The 14,551-nt window shown below is 39.5% G+C and overlaps 1 pseudogene; it reads right to left on the bottom strand.

Moving 5' to 3' along the window:
* Positions 1 to 429: 429 nt before the first annotated feature.
* LOC127492968 (succinate dehydrogenase [ubiquinone] cytochrome b small subunit, mitochondrial-like) overlaps positions 430 to 14,551 on the bottom strand; it is a 46,428-nt pseudogene continuing 32,306 nt past the window's right edge.

The raw sequence follows: 14,551 nt of genomic DNA, 5'->3' as shown, positions 1-14,551 counted from the left end.
TATATCTACCAGGAGGACCTCTTTCCAAATGGATCTTCTCTAGCTTTTCTTCGTAGGATTTAGAACTCTGTAATGTGCATTATCAGCATTTCCTAATTTCAACGTTTCCCTGGGACATGCGACCATCAGTAGCTGCTATCATCTGAACAGAGAGGGAGGTTTGCAAATATTAAGCACTAATTTCCCACAGTCTTTACTCATGAATTAACAGTCTCTCTCTTTGTCTATTATTCCTAGGACAAATATGGAAGAGTCTTATCTTGTATTGATAGCAGTAAAGCTCAGTTTCCCTTAAGAGATTGGTAAATTAAAAAGCAAATGCTCATAGACCATGCTTAGTTATACTGTGAGTCTCGTGAGAAGCTGAGCAACACCTCACCAGAATGCAGAACTCAGTCTCACAACTTATTAGACACCAATTCTCAAATCTTTTTCTCAATGATTAAATTCTGAAAATAACCATGTGATTGGGACAAGTATGTACACCCACGGCCTTAATCTGTTACTTCCTCCTTTTGGTAAGCAGAATGCATGATGGAGTAGAGGCATATAGTCAATTCTGAAGGCACTAAGTCAGCAAGGTCAGAGCTTCCATGGCGTGGCGATAGCTTTGCAGATGCCCACGCTGTGATAGTTGAAATAACAAAGGCCAGCAAAGGTTGAAGCCGAGGGTGCCAGAAGGCTGCCTTGGCAGCTTTCTGTGGTGCATCCCCATGCGCATAGTCAGTAACAACTTGTCCAAGGCCCAGTGGTGACCTGGTGACAGGTGAATATGCTGCACTCCACACCATCCTGGGGAAGGCCAATCCTAGAGAAATGCTGAGACATGAGTGGGTCTCATCATCAGGCTTCGGAGGAACACAGCTCAACCTCCTTGGCCCCCGCAAAGGACCCCAACCTCCTGAGAGTAGCCATCTCACCTACATGTAATTTTCAAGCAAGTCTAATGGTGTTTTTCCCCAATAGCTCCACAGTTCAATACATTCTACTTTAGCATGAGAAATGAATAATTGCATATGATTTTAGCAATGAAGTTGCAATAAGAGTAGTTATCATTATATGTCTAAACTCTGAGATCTCTTGATTTCAGTTCAACCCATACAACAGACTATGATTCTATCCCCCAAGGATATCATTACATTCACATATTTATAATATAGCACACCTTAAGATGGTCTCATAGGATAATTTCTTATACATTTGCTAATTCCCAGTCTTGGATAATTGATTTAGGTTACTTTCCTGTGTTGTTTGTACTGAATTTCATAAAAATTTTTAATATTTTATTGTGAAATAAGTCAAACATACAAAATTATTTCAAGAATAATGCAAATAACTTGTGTAACTCATAAAGAGATTAGCCAATTGTTCACAATTTACCTCTCTATCCCTCTATATATGTGAAATATGCATATGTATATATATGCATGTGTATATATAAAACATTAATGTCACACACCACACCAATTAATGTCACACCACACCAATTATACAAAATACATGTATACAAAATATACATAGTTTTCTGAACCATACAAGAATAAATAGATCTAAGATTTTAATGTTCCGGCCGGCGCCGCGGCTCACTAGGCTAATCCTCAGCCTGCGGCGCCGGCACCCAGGGTTCTTGTCCTGGTCAGGGTTGCTCCTCTTCCAGTGCAGTTCTCTGCTGTGGCCCAGGAGTTCAGTGGAGGATGGCCCAAGTGCTTGAGCCCTGCACCCACATGGGAGACCAGGAGGAGGCACCTGGCTCTCTTGGGTTAATGAGAAATTAGGAACAACTTAAATACCAAACAATTGGGGAATGATTAAGTAAATGTGTCCTTGGACTCTTACGCAGCTATTTAAAAATGGTAATCATGAAGAGTTATGTAGCAGTGTGGAAATATATTTACATGAATAGTAAGTGGAGAAAGTAGGACACAAAATTATATTTATACTACAATTATAATTGTTTAAAATATATACTTATAGTCAAAAGCTGTTGTGTTGTTGTTGTAGGCTTAGAGTTGAGTATTACTTTCTTAAATTCCTTGTTCTTTATGGTAGTGCTACTAAAAAGTTTATGATGATGTTTCCATTGTGAACACAATTTGAACTAATTAGCAAAATTCAGAAAAATCGGAGGAAAAAATTTCATATTTCCAGCATCCAAAGACAGTTACACTCTTCGGCATATTGTTTATTCTAGTTTCTGTGCACAGGTTAATGATTAAAATTATCGAATATGTATTCAAAAGAGCTGTTATGTTACCTTTGCAGAATTATGGTTAAATGCTTTAATCTCAATTTCTTTCAAAAGTTCTTTATAATAGTATCCTGATGACAAAGCTTATTATGTATGTCTCTAACATAAGCATATACATACCCAGAGGAAAAATTAGAAAATACAGTAAAATTAGAAGAAAAAAAAGAAATTCACCTATATTCCAAACACTCAATAACCACAATTAACAGCCTGATCTCGGCTGGCGCCGCGGCTCACTAGGCTAATCCTCCACCTTGCAGCACCTGCACACCGGGTTCTAGTCCCAGTCAGGGTGCCGGATTCTGTCCCGGTTGCCCCTCTTCCAGGCCAGCTCTCTGCTGTGGCCAGGGAGTGCAGTGGAGGATGGCCCAAATACTTGGGCCCTGCACCCCATGGAAGACCAGGAGAAGCACCTGGCTCCTGCCATCGGATCAGCGCGGTGCGCCAGCTGCAGCACCCCAACCGCGGTGGCCATTGGAGGGTGAACCAACGGCAAAGGAAGACCTTTCTGTCTCTCTCTATCACTGTCCACTCTGCCTGTCAACAAAACAAAACAAAAAAACAGCCTGATCTATTTTTCTGTCTCATTAAAGTGTACAAACTTATGATTTTAACAGTGTCAAATATGTATACATAAAGTCTAAAATGCAAAGAAATGTGGAAAATAAGTAAAGCAGTATTACCATTATGGGATTATGGTTAAATATTTTGTCTCAAATTCCTTGAATAACCTTTGGTGCTTTGGTAGTAAATTTTATGTATGTAATTTTCCATTGCCAATATAATACATACTCATAGAAAATCTTGGCAAATTCAGGAAATTAGAAGAAAATTCACCCATATTCCCAACACCCAAATCAACTATCGTTAACACTGAGACCTGTGAACAAGTCTGCGATTATTAGGGTGTTAATGACAAGTATGTGTAAGTATCAAAGATGGGGAGAAATATGGAAAATAAAAAATAGTTGTGTGATCATAGGATTATGGTTAAGTATTTTGTCTTCAGTTTTCTTGGATGGTCTTTATCATTGTGTTTTGCAATCTGTCTTTATTAACAAATATTTCCATTATATATTCAGTATGTGTTCATTAAAGAAACTTTGAAGAATCATAGTTTAGAAACTCACCCATATTTTCACCATCCAAAGACCGTGTGGTTAACATCATGGTATGTTTTCTTTATCTTGTTTCTGTGCACAGGTTTTCAGTGTGTTAACATGGTTGTTATTGTTCTATCTGTAATGGTGTCAACAATAAAAATAAAGTTAAAAGAAAGAAAAAAGAAGACATCCTCCAGTTTTTGTGCAACTTATTAACAAGTTATAGACAAATACTTTGATAGCATGTACTTGGATACTATAAATATCCCGATGGTCATCAAACTACCAGTAGCCAGGTTGGGCATTTGTCAATAATATTTCGCTTGAATTTATTATTAAACTCTTGTTTGCAAATAGTAGTTTCCTAATTCCATCATTATTTCTGCTATAAGGTTGAATTTACTGACACTTCTTTCATCTATTTAGATATTAATAAAAAATAGTTTTCTGTTTTATCCGTTACTTTCATTATTTATTTTGATGCTTACCTTATCCCAAATTTCACAAGTAGGAGTTCATTCAAGCTGACTTCTGTGTAATCATTCGAACACTGTCTTACTCTATGTTGCATTAAAATATTCTAAACTCACTTGTAATTTCTTTCCTCAGTCTTTGGAATAAATCATCTATCCAAGAATTCTGATTCCTACAAGGAGGTAATTGTGGTTAAATGAAGTCAAATCCCTGATAAGATAGAATTAGTGACCTTATAAGAGATAGCAGAAAGATCTCTCTCTCTCTCACTGAATTCAAGCACGGAAGAAAGGCTACGTGAGAACATAGTGAGAAGGTGGCCATCTGCATGCTACAAAGGGAGACCTCGTAAGAACCTGACCACAGTGAACCTCAATCTTAGACTTGCAGCCCTCAGAGCTGTAAGGAAAGAAACATCTGTTGTTAAAGCTCCCAGCCTAGAACGTTTTGTTATGGCAACCCAAGCTGACTAATACAATTGATATCTTGTCTTCTTCTATATTTGCATCTATCTATATCAATGAAAAGGATTCAGGACTTTCCATGACTACCTTAAAGTTCAATCCAGCCTTTAGTTTGACCTTCTCTCTTTCCACTTTGTACTTTTCTTCTCCTGTTGGGAGAAATCTGGCTCCCATTATCCTCAATCTATACAGTTATTTATTCAGCATCCCTGTGTGTAACCAGTTCCTAACCACATGTGTTGAATACTTAACATTGGCTCTTCTAACCACAACCAGGGAGGTTCTGCCTTGTCCTTGACCTAGGCAATAATGGCAAGTGAATCCTCAACCCCAGATGTAGACTTCACCTTTAAATTTGAATGGTCTCGGAGCCAATGCTGTGGCACAACAGATTAAGCTACCATCAGCAGTGCCAGTATCCTGTATGATTGCCAGTTCTAGTCCTGATGGCTCTGCTTCAGATCCGGCTCCTTCTTGGTGAGCCTGGGAGGGCAGGAGAAGATAGTCCAAGTTCCTGGACCTCTGCACCATCATGAGAGACCCAGTAGAAACTCCTGGCTCCTGGCTTTGGCTTGGCCCAGTCCTGGCCATTGCAGCCATTTAGAGAGTGAACCAGTGGATGGAAGATCTCTCTTTGTGTAGCTCTGTCTCTCAAATAAATAATTGTTTAAAAATTTTTGAATGATTTTACATTTTAAGTTTTTTTAACTCTGTTCTAATACTTCCAAAAGTGTATAATACACATATTTTGAGAGTCATGCTTCTTATTCAATAATGATATAATCTGTTATTATAGTTTTCATTGTCAGAAATTATGCTTATAAAATAAGTTTGAGTGAATGAGGGTGGGAAATACATTGGAAATATGTTTACTCTCTTGTAATATATATAAATTTAATAATTTTAACCTGGCATTGGTTTTTAAGAAACCAAGTGAATATTAAAACTGAGAACTTAAAATGTATAAAAATAAGTGATAATTCATGATAAGGAGAAATAACAGAAACAAGTAATTAGTGAAAGAAATACTGGTTCTAGTGATGAAAAATAAATAGTGGCTTCTCTCAAGAGAGTTACCAACACGCTTACCATGCAAGGAAAAGTTATTCCTTCTAATTAGTAATGTAACCATGATAAAATATGATTAAAAATCTCACATTGAATCTGTGGAATAATGGGCCAAGATGTTAGGTGAAAAGTGTTATATTTATATATTTAATCTATTTCATGCATATGAGCATGTACAGTCCTAAGATAGTGCAGATATAAACCTCATGTACTTGGACAAATAAGATTTGTCCTATTTGTCATTTTGTTCATCTTCAAGATTTCCTATGCTATCTATCTATATATATATCCATATCTATATATAAAATCTAACATGTTAGCACTATTACACAGATTTTGGTATTTAAGATTGGTCTCAAAACCTTAACTAAACTTTAGTTTCTTTTTAAAATGTTTACCTCCATATGGATCAAGTTGCTTTAAATATCATCATTCTTTAAATATATATTATGTACATGTATAGATATATATACACACACATGTTTATTTATATGCGAGGCAGAGATAGAAAAATAAAGATAGATAGACAAACACATAGAGAGATGTTCCACCAATTGGTTCACTCCCTTGTCCTCACCCTCCCCAATTCTGCAACAGCCAGGGCTGGGTTGGACTGAAGCCAGGGGCCTGGAAGGGTTCTCTTTTCTCACATGGGTGGCTGGGACCCAAGTACTTAGGCCATCACCCAGTGCTTCCCAGGGTGCACATTAGGAGGCAGCTGAATTAGTGGGAGATTTGAGACTTGAACCCAGGCACTCTGATATGGGATGCAGGCATTCCAAGCAGCACCTTAACTGCTGCTCCAGATGCCCACCTCTTACAAACTTTTTTTTTTAACTTTTATTTAATGAATATAAATTTCCAAAGTACAGAATATTGATTACAATGGCTTCCCCCCATAACGTCCCTCCAACCGACAACCCTCCCCTTATCCACTCCCTCTCCCCTTCCATTCACATCAAGATTCATTTTCGATTCTCTTTATATACAGAAGATCAGTTTAGCATACATTAAGTAAAGATTTCAACAGACAAACTTATTTTTTTAAAACCTCTTCATCTCAGAAAGCCACAATCTTCTCAAAAATATATAATTTGGAAGTTTAAAGTGTTTGTATATGCGTGACAATGCAATTTATTTAATTAATTAAAATTAGAGTTTTGTGAAAACTAAGAGCTGAGCAAGGAATAAAAAACAATGATCAGTTGTTGAGGAGTTCACAGTATTCTGGAGAAAGTAAGAAAAAGATATGAAGTAGAAATAGGCAATATAATAAACCGTGAAGCTGGTGAATCAGAGTGTTTTGTGATGAAGGGGTGGGGGAGAATGTTCCTGGGAGTCACAGGCATGGGTTTCATGCTTTCTTGGAGGTGAGGGAGAGTTTGGATTGGAAGAAGAGAGCAGAGCAGAGGTAAAAGCAAAGCATCACCCCCAGGTAATACTGAAAAAGGGGGAACTACTCGTGTAGGGGCAGGGGGTCTGTGGGAAATATTTTGCACTTTCCTCTCAGTTTTGCTGTGAACCTAAATCTGCACTAAAAAATGCAGTCTATTTTTTTTAAATTCATCAGAAATACAACAGCAAAAACAACAAAAAAGGAATGCACTAGAAGTGACAATTCAATTACTATTAAAGCTAATGTTTTTCATCAGGGAATTTGCAGAAAATAAGAACAAAAACTTCATAAAACTGAAAACCCATTTCACTTATTTTCAGAAACACATATTTTGACATATGATAAATTGCACAAAGTAATCACACAGGAAAGGGTCTCGGGCAATTTGAAGTCCTATAGTATTCTCCAGCCTTCTAATAACCAAGAATCCATTTTATTTTCTTTTATACATTCCTGTGATGTTATATCTATAGTTTGTTTTCTTCACAAAATGCAATGTCATTATTTAAAAGTGGTTTAAAAAAATCCTATAAAAGCAAAGACTTCTGAAAGTCCAGTTAGTCTCAGTAACTTCACCATGGTACAAACTTCAATTTTATCAAGTTTTTTCTTTTTTTAAATAAAATAACTTGAGGGTTCTCATTGCTCATAGTCTGCTCAGAGTCAGAAACACTTGATCTCCTCTTGTGCTTTAAATATAATCATAAAGGACCATAGAGGGTCACTAACTTGCCTACTTCACACAGTCGTCGATGCAATTCCAGAGCCAGACAACATGTCTCAACATCAATCCAGAACCCTTTCTTTTGTTTTCCTTCCTTGTTGAGAATCTTATTATATCCAAACTTGTGTTATTTTCCACATATTACTCTTTCCTCTAATGAGACATTAAGTGTCGCTCCCCCTCTTCGTGGAGGAACGACACTAAACCCTGTGTTGTTCTTTTGCCTGCTCGGCCCTCCCCGGGTTTGCTGCTGGTTCTTCCCGGGTTGGCTACCATCCCTTCCACCTCCATGGAAGGGCGGTTCCCCCTGCCACATGCCCCACTTCTGCGGGGGAGCGGCACACCGCCGGCCGGCTCTCTCGGGGGCTGCACAGGTGTTCCTTCAGATAGATGTTCCCAGTGCATGTTGTCTCTCTCCTCCTTTATAGTCCTCTTCCACCAATCCCAACTCTGCTACCCACACGCCGAGTACACTGCTCTCCTCCAATCAGGAGCAGCTCCTGCAGCTTGTCAAGTTGGTGAGAGGCAGCTGGGTAGAAGCTGTTTCCTCCTCTCCCAGTGCCATATTGTGGGAGAGCAGATGCATAGAATAAGTCTTAATTCCAGTAACTTAGTCTAGTCCGAGTTGCTCCCAGTTGCTCCCCACAATTAAGTACTTTGATCAAAAAGAATAAATCATCTACTTTTTGAATAATAGTATCAACTACACATGAATTGCCCCCAACAGACAGACTCAGGACTAAGAGCTTTGTGTACACCGCTGGGTGAATCCTAATGAGACAAGTATAATTATCACCCACCCACAATGTGGGCTCACTTCTGGCAAGTCCTAAGATACACACCAGAAGGAGTTGTCACACACTATAATTTATGGCCATATATAAAGGAGGTCACAGGGAATAATTTGCAAAGCGGTGCCTCCTTTAGTAGGGGAAGTTGATATCTTTTATTTTAGAGAAAAATGAATACACAAGAGGGGAAGTTCTTGTCATCACATGTGGGAATGCGCACAGTGCATGCAGGTACAGTGCAGATAGATGTTCCAACATACGTTGTATGTTGTAAGACTCAAGCTACTCCTGCGTCCTGGAGATCATAGCATTAACACGAAGCCAAGGGTGACTTTTGGATTGTTTCTGACTCATCTGCACAGAACTCGCCCTTGCAGTAGAGTCTGGACTAGTCCAGGTTGCCTGGTGATTGCCTCTCTCTCTGGAATATGACTGAGAACCTGACTATTACTTTGGAGAACATCAGTGTCTTGAAACAGACAAGAGTCACAAGATGTTTGAGCTGCTCAGGGCACTATCCCATGACATTATCAGTCTTGCTTCACAGATGTGGAATCTCAGCTTTATGAAGGTTAGTTTGCCTGAAATCTCACAACTGGTAAATTCAACCTTGGCCTTCTGCTAAGCCTTGTTCTGCCTACCCGTGAAGCTGCCCTTAAGGTAGTCACTGAATGATTCCTACATTCCACAGCTAGAGGGCTGAGTCGATTTGTGTGAGTGTGTGTGTGTGGTCCTAGACTTTTAGAAAGACATAAGAGAAAATGTGGGCATTTGTTTTCTGCAATCAATAAGGAATGGCAGAGCAATATACTATTTATCAAAGGGAACCTATGGCAGTCTTTTTATGTTTACATGGCAGTGATAAATATATCAAGTCAGAGAACACTCACATTCCAGCCGGTGTCAAGCATTCATTTCACTGTTCATTCCTTTTTTATTGATCTTGCCCTCTACAGGCAATTTTTCTGCAGCAATAAGTGCCCTACTCCCCAGGAATGCTCCTGTTCATCTGCAGACTTCAGGGCCATATTGGGCATCTTTAATAAAAATGTCGCTTCTCTTGACGTTTGGAAGGATAACCAGTCAGGAACAAGGGGGCAGGAACAAGACCTCGCAGACACCAGCCCCCTGAATGTAAGGCAGCTTTGTAACCTCAGCTGTCACAGAAAAGTTAGCTCAGGGCTTGAGACATGTGAGCACGCAGAGCCATGGAGCAGGGAGAGAAAGCCACTAGCCAGAGCAGGTGTACGGCTTGAGGATTTCCATTTGAGAGAGCCATGGTGTCCTTGTGTGTTGAACCGACAGGTGGGAAATTAAGCCTGAGACGTTTTGAGTGGAGCTCACTGTCCTGGTTCTGGTGGGATTTGATAGTCTCTTGTTCCGTCCTTGAGATGGGTCCTGGAGAGAGAGGTGCTCCCGGTGAGAAGGGCTCTTTGCCTTGACTCTCAAGAGCAGTCAGATCCAGGCCTTTCTCATGCTACTAAGTAATCGGTCTTCTGAAGCAGGCTTTTTCCTGTGTCTTCTGTTGGTGTGTGTGTTTTGTTTTATTTTTCACATTTACCTTAGCTATGTGGAACTTCAAAGTGGTTTTCTTTCTTTCTTTCCCTTCCTTCCTTTCTTCCTTCCTTCCTTCCTTCCTTCCCTTTCCTTCTTCCCTTCTTTTTCTTTTAAGATTTATTTATTTAACAGTTTGCACCCCCATAGAAACACAGAGTGAAATATACTGTTTGAGTACTCGTTATAGCATTAAGTCTCAATGTACAGCACGCTAAGGACAGAGATCCTACATGAGGAATAAGTGCACAGTGACTCCTGTTGTTGACTTTACAAATTGACACTCTTGTGCAAACTGTTGAAAGCTTTACTTAATGTATACTAAACTGATCTTCTGTAAAAAAAAAAAAATAGAAGAAGAAATTATCAATTCCCAACTTGACTCTCACTGGGATTAAACATGGCAATAGGTCTGATCTGATTTCATCATCATTTAAAAAATCATCTATTATTTTTCACTTCATGTTTCTGTGTGGGAGCAAACTGTTGAAATCTTTACTTAATGTATGCTAAACTGATCTTCCGTATATAAAGAGAATCGAAAATGAATCTTGATGTGAATGGAAGGGGAGAGGGAGTGGGAGACGGGAGGGTTGCGGGTGGGAGGGACGTTATGGGGGGGAAGCCATTGTAATCCATAAGCTGTACTTTGGAAATTTATATTCATTAAATAAAAGTTAAAAAAAAATAAAAAAAAGATTTATTTATTTATTTTAAAGACAGAGTTAGAGAGAGAGAGAGAGAGAAGAAGAGACAGAGAGAGAGATCTTCCATCTGCTGGTTCACTCCCCAGATGACTGCAGTTGTGGGAGCTTAGCTGATCTGAAGCCAGGAGCCAGGAGCTTCTTCTGGGACTGCCACATTGAGTGCACATCTTCCACTGTTTTCCCATGCATACTAGCAGGGAGGTGGATCAGAAATGGAGCAGCATATGGGATGCTGGCACTGCAGGCAGTGGCTTTATCTACTACACTATAGCGCCAACCTTTCTGTTAATGGTTTTCATCCTAACCATGCATTGAAATCTCTCCAGGGTCCAGAAATTTTAATTTACTTGGTCTGAAAGGGGTTTAAGCCCCAGTATTTTAAGCTGCCCAGTTGGTCCCAGTGTGCAGCCTGATGTGATTCTCAGACTTAACCCTCCTCCAGCCCAGCGTAAGTTCCTAGGAGCTGCTTTCCGTATTTCAAAGACCCTAATTACAGTCATATGTATTTCTGATGATCAACACCCACAGGGTTAATGCTATGTTTCTCTGCTCTTGGCTGCAACTACACAACATCTTAGGGTAACAGCTTATCATTTTCTGATTAGAAACTGACAAGCAGAATTTCAAAAAAACAAATAAAAATGAAAAATTAATTATGAGCTTATAGATACAGTTTAAGTACACAAAAATCTTTAAAAGCTGGTAGATTGTGAGAGAAAACAAATAAAAGTATACTTTCAGGTAAAAAAAAGTTGGGAAGGAATCTGTTAGGTTGTCTTATAAGCTGGTAGTAAAATTAGCCCTTGGCATTTTAACCACAATAGTAGATGAAAGTAAGTATGACAGAAAGTCACCTTAGCAGGAGGAAGCCATTGACGGGGTTTTGCATTTGTAGGGTTTTATATTTGTCTTAGATAACTGCACTCCCAAATGCAGAAGATTCTGTCCACAAACTTTGTCTCTGAGTCACTTGCATTCTGTTGCTGTAGGCAGCAGTACAGCTTCTGCCCATCACCCCATTTCGCTTCTATGAATCCCATGAGGACAAGGCCCTTCCAGACCTGTCTGAGAAGAATCACAGAGGAAAATACTAGAGATTATTGTCTGCCAAGTTGTTCTCTTGCTATCATCCGGAAATGTTTAACATAAGTGAATCTTTAATTAACTTCAAAAAGTGCCTGTTCTTGGTCTCAGGTATGTAAACATGGCAGGACAAAAGTCACTAATGTCTGGCACGGGAAGTTTTCAAAACATCAATTAGAAAGACTTGGTATGCCTGATGAACACCCACCTTGACAGTAGGAAAGAAATTAGTGCTAATTATGAATATCCCTTTTACTTAACCAAGCATTCATTCATGACTCTGTACTGGGGAGGTGAAGCCAAACACTTATTTTTCCCTTTATTTTTTTCAAACATTTAAGAGTAGAAAGAATATATACCACATACCAGGTATTGCTCCAGCACTAGAAACAGAGAAATGAAGAAAAACAAAACAAACCCCCAAATCTTCTCTCCCCCTGCAATGTAGGACCGAAAGGGGAATAGGGCATGGAAGTCAGTACTATCAAGAAGAATTTGTGGCAAAGCACCTGCTACTGAAAGCTGGAGTAAAACATTTAGCCTTAATAGGAGCCCTAGACAGCTTTGGATATAGAAAACGTAGGTATCCCTGCCAACCTTCCACAAGAATATTTTTAATTGACAGGCTCCCATTCTCTGAATTGAAATTGGAACCTAACTAAAAGAGAAAAGCATAATTTTATATTCTTATGTTCTCCATTCCTGACAATTCACAGTTCAGCATTAACTAGCCAAGAGTTTGGTTCATTCGATGAGAATTCACTTCTTTACAGATGATAAGAGAGACAATCAATGCACTGTGTGTTTATGGACTTACAGGTGAGAAGAGAAAGAAAAGCAATCTTGGGAAATCTGAAAAGGAGTTTGGAGGCCAATAAAGTAATTTAGAGAACACTGACATTTAAATCAGATCCTTCCATGTAATAAATATTTGCTGAATATTTGCTTGGGCAGCTAGATTCCATAGATAGGATGACATTGTTTCTTTTAAGACTTTAGTACTTTGTATGTACTATTGTAGGCTATAGGATACATTTCAGCTCTCATTTCCAATTGGTAATCCCTTGCAAAAAATCGTATAATGTATCTATCGTTGAATGTAAAATTATCTCAGGTCGAGCTTCTATGAGAGTATTGAGGCAAATGCTAATTGTGTCACCTTCTTGGCTTGTGTGTTTTTCAAGGAACAGTTATAAAGCCTTCAAGGCTGTGAAAGAGATTGAGAGTCACAAAGTATTCTAGCAGCTGAAATTCTATGCTTGAGATAAGGGCTACCTTGCCTAAAATACGAAGAATGGCAGCAGCCTTGGGACAAAGCATTCATGTGTAAAGGTGTAACCAGTGTGTCTTCTGAAAGGGCTACACCATTGCCACATTGTTCTTAGTATTTATAAAAAGTGGATGTACCAGGAGTACCAACTTTTCCAGGAGAGCCGAACATTCGGACTTCATAATGGAAGTTCAGTGAAGAATTATTAAAGGATTGAGAATGCTTTTGTTCTTAAGATTTCCTCCATTTAATAATTGATTTCAAGGTGAAAAAATTTATTTGATGCTTTAGGAGTTGATGGAGGATAAATAATAAAAATGTTGCTGATCAAATAATAAGAGGCTTGCAAATTTGGCAAAAAGTGGGAGAAATAGCTTTTAAGTACCTTTCCATAGAAACATCAGACAAATGCAACAATAAATTTTATCTGGATATTTCATTATTCACATATTAATTCAACAAGCAAGTATTTATGCTAGGCTTCCTGCAGAATAATAAATATTTTGTTTTTTATATGATCTTTTTGTGGAAGAAATGGAAGAAAAGATTGCCAGAGAAAATAAAAGATGCTAGTGGTGGCATGGACACCTGACATTAAATTTATTATCCAGGTGCTGCCCTGCGATGCCAGCATCCCATATAGGGGCCAGTTCATATCCCAGCTGCTCCTCTTCCAATCTATTTCTCTGCTATGGCCTGGGAAAGCAGTGGAAGATGGCCCAAGTGTTTGGGCCTCTGCACTTGCGTGGGAGACCCGGAAGAAGCTCTTGGCTCCTGGCTTCAGATTGGCGCAGTTCTGGCCGTTGCAGCCATTTGGGGAGTGAACCAGCAGATGGAAGATCTTTCTCTCTGTCTCTCCCTTTCTGTCTGGAACTCCACCTCTTAAATAAATAAAAAAATAAATATTTAGAAAACACTTACTATACACATGATAAAAATACTCAACTAGATTCTTTCTCTCCTTAAATACTCCCAAGGTGCTACAAATTGAATTATGGCAGGCAAAATTCTTCTGTCCAAATCTAAATCCCCAGTATGACTCCTCTGGCCTATAAGAAGGGAAGATTAATATAGGTCACAAGGGTGGGATCCTGATCTGCTAGAATTAGTGTTCCTGGAAGGAGGCACAACACACAGCTTGTTCTGGCTCTCCACACACATGTACCTTTGAAGGCTCCTCAAAGACATAGGGAGAATCCTACAGTCTTCAATAGGAAGAGAGCCCTGAGCAAAACCTCCTGCATGGGAACCCGGATCGCAGACTTCCCAGCCTCTGGAACTCTGCAGAAGTAAGTGCAGTTGTTTAAGCTTTCAGTCTAGTATTTTGATATGTCAATCTGAGCAGATTAGCCACAGCTCAATAGGCTAACCCTCCACCTGCGGCGCCAGCACCCGGGTTCTAGTCCCCACTGGGTCGCCGGATTCTGTCCCAGTTGCCCATCTTCCAGTCCAGCTCTCTGCTGTGGCCTTGGAGTGCAGTGGAGGATGGCCCAGGGGCCCTGAACCCTTGGGCCCTTGGGCCCTGCACCTGCCTGGGAGACCAGGAGGAAGCACCTGGCTTCAGATCAGCGCAGCACCAGTCACAACGCACCAGCCATAGTGGTCACTTGGGGGGTGAACCAATGGAAAAAGGAAGACCTTTCTCTCTCTCTCTCTCTCTATCATTGTC

The sequence above is a fragment of the Oryctolagus cuniculus genome, chromosome 5, assembly GCF_964237555.1.
Source record: "Oryctolagus cuniculus chromosome 5, mOryCun1.1, whole genome shotgun sequence".
NCBI lineage: Eukaryota > Metazoa > Chordata > Mammalia > Lagomorpha > Leporidae > Oryctolagus > Oryctolagus cuniculus.
Note: the sequence above shows the minus strand (reverse complement) of the source record. Positions and strands in the feature narration are given on the sequence as shown.